The 15,303-nt window shown below is 42.0% G+C and overlaps 1 protein-coding gene across 1 annotated transcript in view; it reads left to right on the top strand.

Moving 5' to 3' along the window:
* The window catches only part of prdm16 (PR domain containing 16), a gene marked incomplete at its 3' end in the record, with an annotated part of 172,804 nt that overhangs the window by 94,477 nt on the left and 63,024 nt on the right, over positions 1-15,303 (top strand). The gene's annotated exons all lie outside the window — the stretch shown is intronic.

Below are 15,303 nucleotides of genomic sequence, written 5' to 3'. Positions count from 1 at the left end.
TCACACTGTGACCGATACGTGCCGTTGACTAGTCACTGACCACTTTATGAGGTGATAAATTTACTGAGGAGGCTGGGCAGTTTGTTTTTATGGCCAGTGTCGCCGGGTCAAGGCAGGACAGCATGAGAGTTCATGTCCATCTAATTGTCCGTGAAAGAACAATGGCTGCTGCAGAGGGGACACTCTCTCTCTCTGAGCTTCAGTGAAGCAGGGCAGCCGAAGCTCCAGCTCAAGTCAGTGATGTGGCAGCTGTAACCCAAATCAATGGCTGAAAATGGAACAGTTGTAAATTGTTGTTTTGTTTTTGTTTTTGGTTCGTTTTGTTGTGTGTGTGTGTGTGTGTGTGTGTCAGTTTTAAGATTTGTAGTAGCAGCCCATACTCTATTTGCATATCGCTCTACTACTTAAAATACAAAACCTACCTCTGTATTTGTATTTTGTCTTGATATATAAGATGATATACAGTACTTAAGGATTTTGATTTAAAGCACTGCATTGCTAAAAGCCTTTGTAATGTCCTCTGAGTGGCGTGATGTGGATGTTGCCAACTCATTTTCATGTGCTCTGGATTTAGTCATCAAAAAAATTAGAACCGAGATTTGGACGTTTTCTCCAAAGTTTCTATGTGGCTTTTGTCTTATCTTACATGACAGGATGGTCAAAACATGAGGGGCAGAACGAATGGCGGAGCACTTTTCCATTCAAAATTCATCTCCCCTTAATAAAAGCAGTGTGTGAGGGGAGAGCGTGTGTTTACATCGGCTTGTGAAAAACCTTAACAAGACGTATTTCACTTAAAATCTCTTCTGGCATAATTGACAATTATGACCAATTTTGCCCTTAGGAAAACAAAATCACGCAAATTTCCTCATTTGCATTTCAGGTCAAGGGTCTTGTTGCTGTACCGTCTGTAAACGGGCAGGCATGCAAATCACTGACTGCTTGGTTTGATTTGAAATCCTACATTAGTCAATGAGCTTATTTTAAGAGTTGACCGCAGGTGGTTTGGGCTGTTCCCTGTTCCCCACATGTTCGTACAATGTGGAAAAACCTAGATGGTTTTATAAACTACCTAACCACCTTCCACATGAGCGTCCCGTGCCCTGCACTCTATACACGCACAGACTTTGATATGCTCACATGTACATGGACGCATGCACACATACAGTGCTGCAGATTCACAGTTGTAATCATCACACTCAGAACACAGACATAAAGTACACTTACCTACAGTACGTCAAGTCAAAACACACACACACGCGCAGGCACACACACACACACACACGCTGGCCACATCTCATTATGCAGAGTGTGAGTTGCGGTGGGCTCTCATCGGGTGGTGGCAGACCACATGCCTGTTATGAATATGAATGAAATTATGCATGAGCTGTTCCTTAAGACATGACTCATTCATCCACGTCGTACAGTTACACACAAACACTAGGCACACACACACACACGCACACAGAAAATACACATATGCACACAAACATTAACTTCTGCCTCCACCATGTCATTACTGTTGCTATGCTTGATTAAGGCAAAATGTTAATTGAGCTGTAGCTCGTGAACAAACTAGTTCACTGCTGAAAGGTGTGTGTGTTTGCATGGCTGTGTGTGTAATTAGTTCTGATTGGTCAATGCACTTTACAGATTTGTTCTGTTTAAACTGTATGTGTACACATTCAACTACAGTGCAGGATATTAAGTCGAAGTTGTCAGATCTTACAAAAAATAGGCAGAATATGTGGATGTATGGATGAAATGGGATGAACAGTAAAAGCATTGAAAGACATACAGGAGATTTACTTTTCTTTCTTGTCTTTTTTGTTTCTGTTTATTTTGCTCACCAGAGAGGGCTATAAACTACAATCAAGAACATATAAAATCAGGTGCAATACAGGACAGAAGCATTAAAACAGGAAAAAAAAGCACCAAAATAAACAAAAAAAAAGAAACTATATTCTCTGGAAAAAGTATGTTTTAGGAAAAAATAATCTTTCAGTTATTGCCACCCAGTGACACGAAAACAACACAAAAGATGTTGCTGAGTCAGTATGAAAGGAGTGTAGAGGCAAGTGGAGGAATCAAGGTTAAGGCCAGGGATAAAGCAGAAGCAAAGATGTTATTGCAGCTTCTCCAGCCGTCTTACTGAAAGCTGCCCAGAGCTATCAGCTGTGTGTGTGTCTATATGTGTGTGTCTGTGTGAAAGAGAGAAAGAGAAAGGGAGAGTTTTAAGTCCATAGATGCATATCCTGCCCTTACTTAGACGTGGATTGAGCCATATTGGCTTAAACACATGCTCACATAAATACACATGCATCTTCACACCCCACCCACCCACAGACAGAAAATAAGAGGCTCAGTTATCTGAATCCCTTCTCTGCTTACTTCATCCACCCTTCTCTCTCTCTCTCTCTCTCTCTCTCTCTCTCTCTCTCTCTCTAAGCAGACAGGATGGTGTTGTTGGAGCTATAGATCGCTATCAGTGGCTATTGGTGATAGGATCAGGGATTGTTTGGTTTGGTCTGCTCCGGCCGTACAAAACAGGACTATCTGTCTGTTTGGCTGTCTAGGCCCCGCTTACGTATATTCCCGTTCACACACTGCACATATACTTAAGTCTTTGTGTGTTTATGTGTGTCTGTGTGTGTGTAAGGTAATAGGGTACGGGGAAGACGTGTGTTTCTTTTTGGATTCCTTGGATTTAAAAGTGGTAGCCAGATAGTGAGCAGGGGAAAAAAAGACAACCTATACTCTGTATGTATATTGCAGTGTGTGTGTGTGTGTGTGTGTGTTAATCCTCATCTTCAGAAGAGGGCCGCTGTCCATTCCGACGTGTGTAAACTCTCCAGCAGATCAGATGGCAGATAATGACTTCCAGATAGACACCTTCCATTCAACCAGCAGAGAAAATCAATGAGCACTGATTGCTTTTTTCCCAAGACGATCATCTCCCCCTGAAGGCTACTATCTATCTCTATCCCTCTTCTCTGTGTATCTGTCTGTCTCTCCGTCTCGCTCTCCATGTCTCTGTCTCTCTCCCCAATCCCTATTCATGGACCTCTCAATACCACTGAGATTGAATCAATTCATGCTGCTTTTCACGGAGGATTTACTGTGAAAAGATACAGCCCAGTATCTCTTTGAGGCGATCAAGTCTCTGTTGCTTTGTCTGTGTCACTCTTCCTCTCTTATTTGTCTCAGACAGTGAAAGTGAACACGCTCTCCTATAAACACTGATGCTTTCCAGATAGTGGGACTCAGCCTTACGTCTGTGTTTGAGAAAAATGTTATTTCATGTGCTTTTATTCAGTCTCCAGCACTGGTTACTGTTCTGACCAATAGCATGTGTTTCAGTTGTAAATGGGAAAAGGACAGGGGTTGATGTGAACTTTGACCTTTAAGTAGACTTTCCCCACTCTATGGTGAAAGACTAAAGAGCCCAATGGGTGTCAGCTGTGTGTATGTGCACACACTTTTGTCTGAGTATCTTTCTTTTCCTGTATCAAGCTGGGGAATTGAGTCTCTAAATACACCAGCTAAATGACCCTAAATGTATGAGGGCTATTATATGGACAGAGGGAGGCTCATGGGTCACAGAAGTGATCCAGAGCTCCGGGCCATAGTTTACCCCCTGCCAACAGCACCACACGTCCCCACCTCTCCCTCTGCTTAAATAGGCTCATGATGGATTGATAATTATGATAATTTGTTTGAAATGATTATCTGGATATTATAATCACTTGCCACTGTGGTGTGCCACGGGGGCAAGTCATTTTTCATAATGCTGAACGTCACAAATACCCCCCGGTTACAGGGGTGGCTCCCTGCGTGTGTGTGTGTGTGTGTGTGTGTGCGTGCGCACGCCTATATTCAAGTGTGTGTGTGTGTGTGTTAATCTATGTATATGGGGGTGTGAATGATGACTTGGCATGATTTGATTGTTTAGTGAGGAACCCAAAGAGCAGAAAAAGAGACACACACAAAATACATAATAATAATAATTAATGTAGTTGTCTTGAAGTTGGATTTATATAAACATCTCATCTAAACTCCACTCAGAATGCCATATGCCTGTATTAAATGGATAAAGTACAGAAATAGAAAACATTTGCTTGTTCCAGCTTCTGAAACAATGGAATTTGATTTGATTTTCTCTTATTTATACAGCTGTATACATCGAGTGTCATTGAATGAAAATTAAGTCTGAATAACTTGCTTTGAGTGCTTTGAAATTGTGTTGAACAGCTTAATCAGTTTTCTGTAAAATAAATAATTAGGGCTTAATCATCAATGAAAATAAATGCAGATGTGTGCAATAGGTAGATAGACCAATGACTAAATGATGATGTGTGTCTCTGTCTACTGTTGGGCAGGGTTACGTTTTAATGGGCCCTGAGTGACATGTTTTCATTTGGATCTGAAACGTACCCCTCATCAATCCCCCCCACCCCTTCCTCTCACCCCCAGCCAGCAGCACCACCTTCATCCTCCCCCTTCAAAATATACACCACCAAGTCCTGCACTGTGTCAGGTTCAGCAAGGGAGAAAAGTGATGACCAAAGTGGTTCGAAGCTGGAGGCAGTCAGCAGAGAATCCTCTGTGTTTTTGTGTGGTGGGTTACGGGGGTGATGGGGAGTGGTCTCTCACAGGCAGACAGACAAATATGCAGAGATTGAGCTCACATGGTCAAAATCACGTATGTCGGGGAATGTTTGGATTCTAAGGCAGGATAATCTTTCAAGCTTACCATTTGCCTCCGGGCATCGTCTTATGCATAGAGGGTTAAATTGAAAATGACCGAAGGGAGTTCTCCGACAGAACAGTGATGCATGCGGAAAAGTTTGCAGCTTGTTCTTGTTCGCAGAGGATGGATGGATGGATGGATGAATATCAACAGGGACAGACGTTCATATAACTTCCACCACCTCCTTCATTATAATTCACTTCTCTTCTGTTGATCTGTATTTTCAACGCTCTGTATTTGTCCATAACATAGCTGTGTAAGAACACACTTTCTTTGTCATGCTACAGTATCACCACCCCATAGCTGACATTTGATTGGCTGAGTTTTGATTATTTATTGATTTGGCTCCAGTAGTGGTTTGAGAAGTTTCCATTGGCATTTATAAATGATTTTCAAAAAAAAAAAACTTGTCTAAGCCCAGAGACCATTTGATACTGAAGAGACATATGTTTTACATTCAGTATTCTCTAATGTGTCTATAACCAGTAGTCACAAATTCATATGTCCAGTCTTTGGTGGCCAAAAGTGTTGATCTGTGGAAGGTCACATGGTTCAGACAAAGTCAGGGTTGTTGGAGAGGAGGTGGGGAGTAGGAGGAGAGGTGAAAACAGAAAGAAATGGCCTTTCTCTTTCTGTGTCTGTCTTGTCTGTGGGAACTGTCCTAGCTATGGTTACTGCAGAATGCTGTCATTATGCCTTGTGAGGAGCATTCACTCAAAGGCCACTGCTGTGTGTCACTGTGCTCATGTATGTATGTGTCTGTGTGGATATGTGTTCGCCGAGTGTCTGAGTGCCACTCTTTTAATCTGCAGTGGCGCTTTTAACTGTGTGTATGTGTGTGAGTGTGTGTGTGTGTGGGCCTTGACTGACGCATCTCTGTTGTTATCGCAGATCAAAACCTGACGTCACATTGGAGTGAAGCGCTGGGAGAGGAATTCAAGTGGGAATGAAAGAAAGAGTAGAAAAGATAGAGAGGGACAGAGTGAGGGGGCGGAGGAGAAGCACGAGGTGATCGGAGGCACTTTCACATCAGCTGGCTCCCTGACCCCTCTCTCTCTCTCTCCCTCTCTCTCATTCTTTTCTTCTGTCTTTCACTCTTTCTTTCCTTCTCTCGTTCCCTCTCTTGCAGTCTTTGTCTCTCCCATAATCTCTCTCCCAGTGGCCATTCCCACCACATTCTCTGGAGTCACCCAACAAAAGGAGGAGGGCGATAGTCCGACAGTTGCAGGGTCTGTCATATGAGTTTCCTTACACATGCAGACACACACTACTTTTTGTTTTCATGTCCCTGTGTGGGGAGATCTTGCGGAGTGATGCACTTTTTGTCATTTTGTATAATATTTTCTCATTGTTTTGTAAAACCAAACCGCAACCATTTTTTTTTGCAACCATAAAGTTGTTACAGTTTTTCATTTTACAAAATGAAATGACTTGAGAGGCTGCAGATTGAGGGACAGTGGACAACAAAAACTCAAATCTCATCCCTGGCTTAATGCATTAAACATCATTTCAGTGTAATTTTCTGAAATACATAATCCAAGAATTTCCGTGTTACAACCCATCAGGGCATCTCCTGATTTAGGGCCCAACCTCATTGGAATGACTTTATTGTTTGATATACTTTGCACCCCCATGGTATTTACAGCTAATGATAGTCTTACAACAAAATGTAACAACTGGTCAGTCTCATTTAATGCTAATGTTGAAGATTTGATATGAACTTGAACCCTGAGGAGACTTCACATCAAATGAATTCATGTTTGATTTGAATGTCTAATTCTGGTCATTTGAAATGACATTTTAAAAGGTGAAATATTTCTTTTCAAAGTAACGTTACTCAACATCTCTTGACCTCACCAAACTCACTCATAAAATGTGCTCACTCTGGAGAATGATTTTCATCTTTCTGTGCTTTTAAGGACATTTGCTGCTCCTATATTTTAAAATAGATACACACACACACACACACACACACACACACACACACACACACACACACACACACACACACACACACACACGCACACACTCTGTCTTGTCTGTCAAGAAAGCAGCGAGTCCATTAAGGCAGACAGAGTGAATGCAGAGGGCCGGCTGGTCAAGCACTGGTGATAATAACATGACGACCCGCATGGCGTTGCCACGGAGACCCTGAAGCCAGGGGCGGTGTAGAACAAAAGTTGTGTGGTCCTGCTCGTCAAAAATATTTTTACGTGTCAGACAAGGGAGATAAAGATTCACCTATGCGTGAGAACAGCTTTGTGCATTTGAAGCTGCACATTTCTTTTGTGTTCCTAATCTCAACTCTCACACTGTACAGATCAGATTTTCAAAGCTGTTTTCAGCTTAGAGCACCTTGCAGAAAACTCTAAATCTTTAGAACATCTCACAAGATATCTTAGAGATAGAGATTCATTATTCAACTCAAAAACGAAGAAAGGTATAAACATGCCAAAGAAACATAGGTAGCAAGTGATATAAACCAATGTGCTGACCTAACACGGTGTCTATAGAAAAAAAAACAGAGTTAAAGCAAGAGAGTGAGCGTCAGCAAAGATGGAAACCCTCAGAGGGCAGGAGACAGCCGGAGGCAGGGGGATGGGGGGGCATGACAGGGAGGAATGCCAGAATGCCCAAGAGAGGCAAGAACTGCCAGCCCAGTCACAGACACAGTCCGTCTGGGGAAGAGACAGAGAGTGGGGGAGAGAGGCCAGCCCCGCTAACACAAGGTCATGTGAAAAAAGATCCCTTTTTCTCCACCAACCCACCTACCCACCCATCCATCCATCCTTCCATCCATCCATGTGTCTGCACATCATCCCTGTTGATGCGCCCCCGTTGATTTTTGATTTTGGTAGACAAAACATTAAAAAAAAAAAAAAAAGAATAAGGAAAGGAAAGAAGGAACTCTGGGAGAGATAGAAGTGAAGTGAAGAATGAGGAGATGGCCGGAGACAGTGGGAGTGTGTCTGGGTGTAACAGGTCTTAGGGGAGCTTTTAACCACGGAGTGGTAAGTGAAGTGTGCCGTGTGTTGAGGCTGCTCTGGTTAACTGTCCTTCATACTCTAAATAGGAGCATCAAATATCACGTACATACACATGGTCACATGTTTGTGTGTTTTACTGGCTGTTTGGTCAGCAGTTAGATTTTTAAAATACAGTAGGGCTTTGAAATTAGAGAGAAACACAAAAAGCAAAGTGATCACTTTTTCATGCAGTGAGGTGCAGGCTCCTTAAGTTGATTGATGCAGCGGCTTCTATTTTAGCACAGGAGTAACTCCAAACAGCAAATGATGATTACAAAAGTGAAAATAAGCTTAGAACATTTCCCAATTAATTAAAGCCGCTAGAATACATATTTTAATATAAGACTGAACTGAAAGATACAGTAGATATCTGCAGTTTGGGAGAACTATCAATTCTGCAACAAACAAAGATCTTTTCTTGTGTAGTTCACCAGTACACCTGCTCGGCAACTAACTGGTGAAGAAAGTGGAACAACTAACATTTAACATTTTTAAAAGACAGATATTGGTCTCAGGAGCTCGGGAGACCAGATCAGAGGTAAAAGGGCAGCACATATTAATGCATGTGTCAAGAATGTCGACTTATGTGTAGGCAAGTAACACATTAGCGTCCACGTCTTTTAAGATAATAATATATGTTACAGAGCCCTAATGGGAGTAGTTATACTTTGATGTTTTGTTCAGCCTGTAACTGCTACAGTATGTGTTGGCAAATTTCTTTTATCAAAAGCCTGTCTGCTCTGTAGTTGGCTCCATTCTTAGTATACATCTGGATACACATGGTTTTTATGATCCCAGGCAAGTCACAGGAAATGTGTATTTGATACAGGGTTGAAATGAATTTACCAATATTGTATCCGTTTTTTACTCCTAATTTGCACTTTGTGGCTCCTAAAATGTAGAATGGTGATTTTTTTTTTTTTTTTAACTGTGATTTTTGTTTCACTGAATTTTTCTATGATGTTTTGTTGCCGAAATGATACTTGGGCAAATTGCGATGCAATTGCATAGTCGATAGAAATCATATTTTGCACCAGAAGACATTTAAATGTGGATAATATAATTCCACAATTAATTATGGCGTTGTTCATGTATTTTTCCTGTAGCTGATGGTAACTGTACCTGTTGCTGAACAAAATTAGGATAATCCGTCCTCAAACACATTCTGGAAACCTGGGTTTCTGTACCCTCTATCCCTACTTTATGCTTTATCCTCACTTCCTTCCCTCTTCCCCCCCTCCAACCATCCCTCGCTCCATCCCTCCGATCTCAGCTGAACAGTATGGTCTTTGACTGAGTCTTAATCTTCATTACAGGGCATTAGTCCACTGGGGAGGCCCTGTCTCGTCTCCCCACAGCGCAGCCTGGCACTGTCCCGCAAGGCACGTCCCGCCACAGTGCAGCACAGACACCCTGCCAACCCCCCCCCCCCCCCACCACCACCACCCACCCCCCTCCGCCTCCCACCGGCTTCACCTTGGTCGCCCCTTCGCTCAAATGAACTGTTAAATAAACGGCAGGCCTTAATCCACATGAAGGAGCGGGGGTGGAGGTGCTGGAGTAGGTGGCAGTGCTGGTCAGGAGAAACAATAGAGCTGGCCCTGGACGCCTCCATTTAAAGCAACCATCAATCATACTCACCATGAGACTTCACTTTCTTTCTTTTTTTGACGTAGATTTTATCATTAATGACTAAATCTCATGGAATCGGTGCGACAGTAATCTGAGGCATGTGGCTAGGCACTCATTTGCAGTCCGTGAGCATGGCCTAGTGTCTGATGAAGCATATGTGTGTGTTTGTGTTTGCAAGTACTGTGTGGGTGTGTGTGAGCTGTCTTAGAAGGAGAGGAAAATACGATACAATTTTCTGCATTTGGCTTTTCATCAAATAATTTGCTATCAGGTGAAAGGACCTTTTACACATTTAAACAATAGAAAACACACACACATACACACACAGCTCAGATCAGAGCATGACTTCTTCACTGAGCTTGCTAACAAGGACAGTTGACTTGCTGTGAATTAGATAATTAAAGAGGATGGCTAATTGAGTAAACAAGCATCGGGGCCGTCACCCCTAATTAAGTGATTACAAGGAAGAGCACACTCACTGCTAATTAACACATACACATACACACAGAGAGACACATGTGAGGACATGGAGAATTATCTGTTAGAGAAACAATGATTAGGCCGAGTGGGGGATCCCAGGAGAGGCACACAAAACAGACACGCACACACAGCATCATCCCAAGAGAGGGGTTTTCTGTGTCTTAGTACTAATTCATAGTGGATAATCCTTTTATTCAGCTAACAACATTGAAGCTGATGGGAACTGAGAGTCACAGAGAATGACCCGCACTCTCCTGATTTGTCAACGCCTGTGGCCTCGGACATTAAGGAGACGGCGGTCTAAGACAACACGTAGATGTTAGACACCGGCTCAATTTAAATGCAATTACCCCTCCTTTCTTTTTCAGTGCTGATTATTGTCTCAAGCAATAGACTTTCACAGGAAACGTAATACCCAAATGTAATATTCCAATCAAATCTTTGTATATATTTACATATTTTGTTGTGCTTCTTCAGTTTGTGATGCTGATACCAAAAGCCATTTCATTTTTGCACACTCCATGAGAATACACCATACACTGAGTCAAGCACGCTTTAATCTCAGCTGTGACATTTCAGATCGAGATGCTCATATGAGGATATTATCATAGAAAGTGTTTCCCTGGAGAGAATTATTCAGAACATTAACCAGGGAGTCAAAGTGATTATTTTGCCCCAATTTTCCTTGGGGAATATAACCACATGTATATAACATGATTTATTACATTATAAACTATATCTAGTCAAATATTTATTTGGATATTGATGGCTTTGTTCAGTGAAAAGGGATTGTGCCATGAAAATAAAAATAATAAAATAATAAAAAAATGTGCTCTTTGTCTCCAAAAGCTCAATTTAATTCACACGGAAAGAGATTATTATATATTTTCATAACTCATTTTCAATCAGCAGTTTTTCGTTAACGCAGGAGGTCAGATGTAATGTTTTTCCTGAGTGTACAGGATTTTCACAACGGAGCACAAAAGCAGATCAGCTTGGCTTAAAATCCACTTAAAATGGAAAAAAAAATGCATTAATTAAGAATCGCTCCAGGGATGGAGTCTAATTATTTTTGGAGCAGAAAAGATTTTCCATGTTGGTCAGGATAACTGTGGTGTGGTGTTATCTGCTAACAACAAGGCCAGCCTTTCTACTCCCCTACTGGCACCATTGTGAAGCTGATTTAAGATCCCCAGCTAATGGGCATACCTGCCTGACAAACATGACTTCATAGCAGGTGACTCCTGTCAAGTATGTCTGAAATAACAGGTAAATGAATTAGCAATAAAATGGACTTAGGGGTAACAGGCGGGGGTGCCCATTATTACTGCTCCTAATCACTAAAGAGATGCCATTCACTTGCCGTAAGAAGACAGCATTTTTCACCACTTGCTGGCCACCGGCCCCCTCAGAGCCACAACACATTTCTAATGGAAGGCTCTCTGCTTGAGCTCCAACCTCCCGAAAGCCCCCGACCATTTCTTTCTTTTGCTCTCTTTTCTCTCCTCTACCCCACACCCCCACCCCTCCTTCTCTCCTGTAAGATTATCAGTTTTGATTACCGCCGGCAACAGGCTCTTACCAGCAGTCGGAAGCGGCGTCTCACAGACCTGAAAAGCCCTCAGCAGGTTGCAAGAAGCTTTTGAAATTATGGGGCTGGGCTCAGAGGGAAAGTGCTCTGCGCGGCGCTTCGTGGCCATTTAATCAACTCCTGACTTTTGATAGTCAAATAATGGCTAATTACAGTAGCACCTGCCCACAGGGTTAAAGGGTGGAACAGATTTAATGAGAGGAAGGGAGGAAAGAGACAGAGGCAAAAGGGAGAAATTGAAAGAGAAGTAGGAGTAAAGAAAATGGAGAATTTAAATTAGTATCTTTATGTCTTGCATATTGTGGGCAATGAGTCAGTGTACCCAGGGATGCTCTTATGTGCCACCACCGCTTCCTCACAATTAGTAGTTGTTTTTCTGAAATACAGCACATGATTGACAAGGGTGTTGTGGTACAGTGCAAGGGGAGAAGGTTGAAAGACATACGGTTGATATTGATTCATGGTTTGTGTTTTTGTAAATATGGAAAAAGTTCAAAATTGCTGAAAGATGTTTGTCTGAGCTTCACTTTTATTTTTCCAAGCCATGTGATAAATGCTGTGTTAGAGCTCATCTAACAAAAATGATGTGGGTCATTACGAAGACAAATATTCCCTGGAATTAAAAAAACAAAAGTGTAACTGTAATCGTTAAGAAAAAATAATCATTTTATATGCATAGAAATGGTCCATAAATGAGCAGAATTAATTTCAAATTAATAAAAACATAAAATTGTTCCTGTGTCACTCCTTGAAATTGTCGGTCTATCTCTGTCTCCTTCTCTACCTCTCCGGGGAGGCAGTTAGAGAGATAATGAGCGAAGAAGAATGGGGCTATTAACGGGACAATTTGATAGTTCACACACCGTGTCTGGGGTCCTAAAACAAGATGTGCTCGATGGAGCACACCCAAACACCCCACCCCACCCACCACTCACCCTTAAACACACACACACACACACACACACACACACACACACACACACGGCCCAGCTGGGGTGACAGATCAAAGCATATTAAAAATGACCTATGTGTCAGTGCATTGATCTAAGGCCCATACATTCAGCCTGAGCTGCTTGTTTGCTTTTTTACCCCCCTACTACTACTCTCTCTCTCGCTCCCTCTCCCCCCCTCTCTCTCTCTCTCTCTCTCTCTCTCTCTCTCTCTCCCTCTCTCTCTTCCTCTTCCTCCTTTCTTGTGACCAGCGACTACTTAGTCCCGGCACTCTATTGTTCAGGCACAAAGGCTATGTAAAGACACGTCAGCGATTACAAAGCTGCAATGGCACAGCTCAATTACTCAAACGCTGTTGTGTACCGCGCTGGGATACATGTGTTTGTAGGTGAGTGTATGTGTTTGTGCATGTTTGTTGTGTTTATGTGTGTGTGTGTAAGTGTAATAGAGAGAAAAAGCCTGTGTGCTTAAAGTAAGTGCGTCGCCTGTGTGAGATATTAACCGGGCTGTGGCTGTGTCAGCAGCGCCGCACTGTGTTTTTAGTCTTTCATGTTCCATTTATCTGACCCCTGACCCTCAAACACACAGCAGCACTCACTTCAGACCCCCCTCCATACACACCTCTGCGCCTTTGCACACACATACACAAAACACACATGCAAACATTTGTACATCCGCAAACACGGACGTACACACATCTTCACGTACGACACAGTAATCCATTTCTCTGTCTGACCCTCTCTCTTTTTTGTGCTATCACAAACCATATTTGCCCAATCCAATCAGTTTGATTAATCGTGCACACCGCACCACAGGCTTGCAATCAGATGACCAGAGCATTGTGCCGCTCTCCACACATAAACACATCCACGTCCACACACAGACACAAACACACACGTTAGCGCTTATGGGGAAGTATTTCCCCATAGACATCCTCAGTGTGACAGCCCCATAAACTGCCCATTTATCAAAGTGTCTCCCCAGCACACGTGCACACAAAGGCACTCACACACGCACACGCACACACACACAGATTAGAGGCATAGTCCTAGAGCATTGTCTAAGTGCTGGTACAAACTGTTGTTTTTTGTTTTTTTTTGTGACAAATTGTCATCTGTTCAAACTACACATATCTACTTGCCATCTTTCCTTATTTTCCAGTTGTCTGTTAAGCTAACGCTTATCATTTACTATTTACTACTCATCTTTCAATCTTGACAATATGAACATGTTTATTTACAATTTATCTTTCCAGATTTATGTTTGTAAGTAAATTGTAATGATAAAGTGAGAAAATAAGTTACGTTCTTGTTTTACATGTGTGAAGAGCTCTGCCTCTACCATTTTGATGTTATGACTAAGAACTCTAATATTGTGACACTGAGTCCAAGCATGGCATCATGGTCCAGCCCTGGTACAGTCATATTTAGAACTGATGCAGAGACAACATGACTCACATTTTTGGTTAAAAAAAAGAAAGAAATCATAATAATACTGCAAGTGAAAAAATGTATCTTATTTTAGCAGCAAGAGGAATCTAAGTGCATATACTCTGAGTCTGAATGATTAATGTGTATGTGGGCAGTGTCTGTTTATTTGTGTGTCCATGAAACCGTTGCCCTTTAGTAGTAGCCGCATAATTCTGAGGCTTGAGTAATGCAGGGCCCCCGCTGTTCTTTATGGCACATGGGTCAATAGTAATAATAAAAGAGATATTCATAGACATGTGGGGGGGCTCTTACTCTGGCATATCAACTGAGGATTTAAAAGCCCAGTTTTTTCTTTCTCCTTACATGCAGGCTCTCTACTATTTGTAATTCTCTCCCCTTCTCTCTCTCTCTCTCTTTCTGTCTCACATTTTCCACAAAACCATTGTGTGACAGGTCCTTTTTTGGCTCAACATCCTATTGATGTCTACATGCACGCATATACGCTTATTTGGTAATTATTTTTGTAGGGTCTAATGACAGTAACTCTGCACTTGGCATCATACATAGATTAAGAAAATATATCACAGCATCAGATTTCCTCCACAGCAGTTTAATCTGTGTCTTCAGGCCATAGCAGTCATGTTGGCGGGTTTGCAGCGGCTCACTCAAGCTTTTTTTATTGCTGGTCTATGTTCCAGAGGGCACTGTGTGTCAGTAATCAGGATATGGGGGTTATCCTGGCTGACCTATGTATTGAGCCTGCCGGTGCAGCCATTTCCAGTTCTAACACAACTTTAAAGTCTCAACTCTCACTGAGAAGGAAGGAGAGCCACTGGACTGTTGCCCTCAAACAACACGGCCGGCCATGAATGACTTGACAGCCTGCCTAACCTGCTGTCAGATGTTTGAGCAAATGTTTGAAACTTTGAACATACATAATAACATGAAAATCAAACAAGAGATTCTTCATGAGCTAGCTTCTTTAAAGGGTCAGTTCACCCAAATTACAAAAAGACCTTTCCCCACAGTAACAGTTTCTTATGGAGAAAGTACTGCTGAGTTTTTGTTGAATGTTATTTTTCAGATATTAAGGATTGTTGCCAGAAATAAAGCCCAACGATCTGTTACCTAGATACCACTTGTAGTGAGAGGGACTATATGTTTTGTTTTGTTTTGTTTTTTTATGAGGGTGAATCAAACTCTTAACATGTAATATATTGTATATTTCTGCTTGACCTTGCTCCCACTCTTGGAGTTTTCGAAAATGTCCATCAGTCTTATCAAAGCAACAAAAAAAGAAAAAAAAGTCAAGACAGCTGCTGGGGGGGAAAACAAGATGGCAGTTGATTGTTTTTCAAAGGAATTAGCTTGGCCTGACCCTCTTGAGCCGGGCCATCTTTGAATGGCTGACACTTTATTTGTTTTGTCCCTGTAACAACAGAA

This window comes from Trachurus trachurus (assembly GCF_905171665.1).
Source record: "Trachurus trachurus genome assembly, chromosome: 7".
Classification (NCBI taxonomy): domain Eukaryota; kingdom Metazoa; phylum Chordata; class Actinopteri; order Carangiformes; family Carangidae; genus Trachurus; species Trachurus trachurus.
The sequence above is the reverse complement of the archived record's forward strand: the minus strand, read 5'-3'. Positions and strand labels throughout refer to the sequence as shown.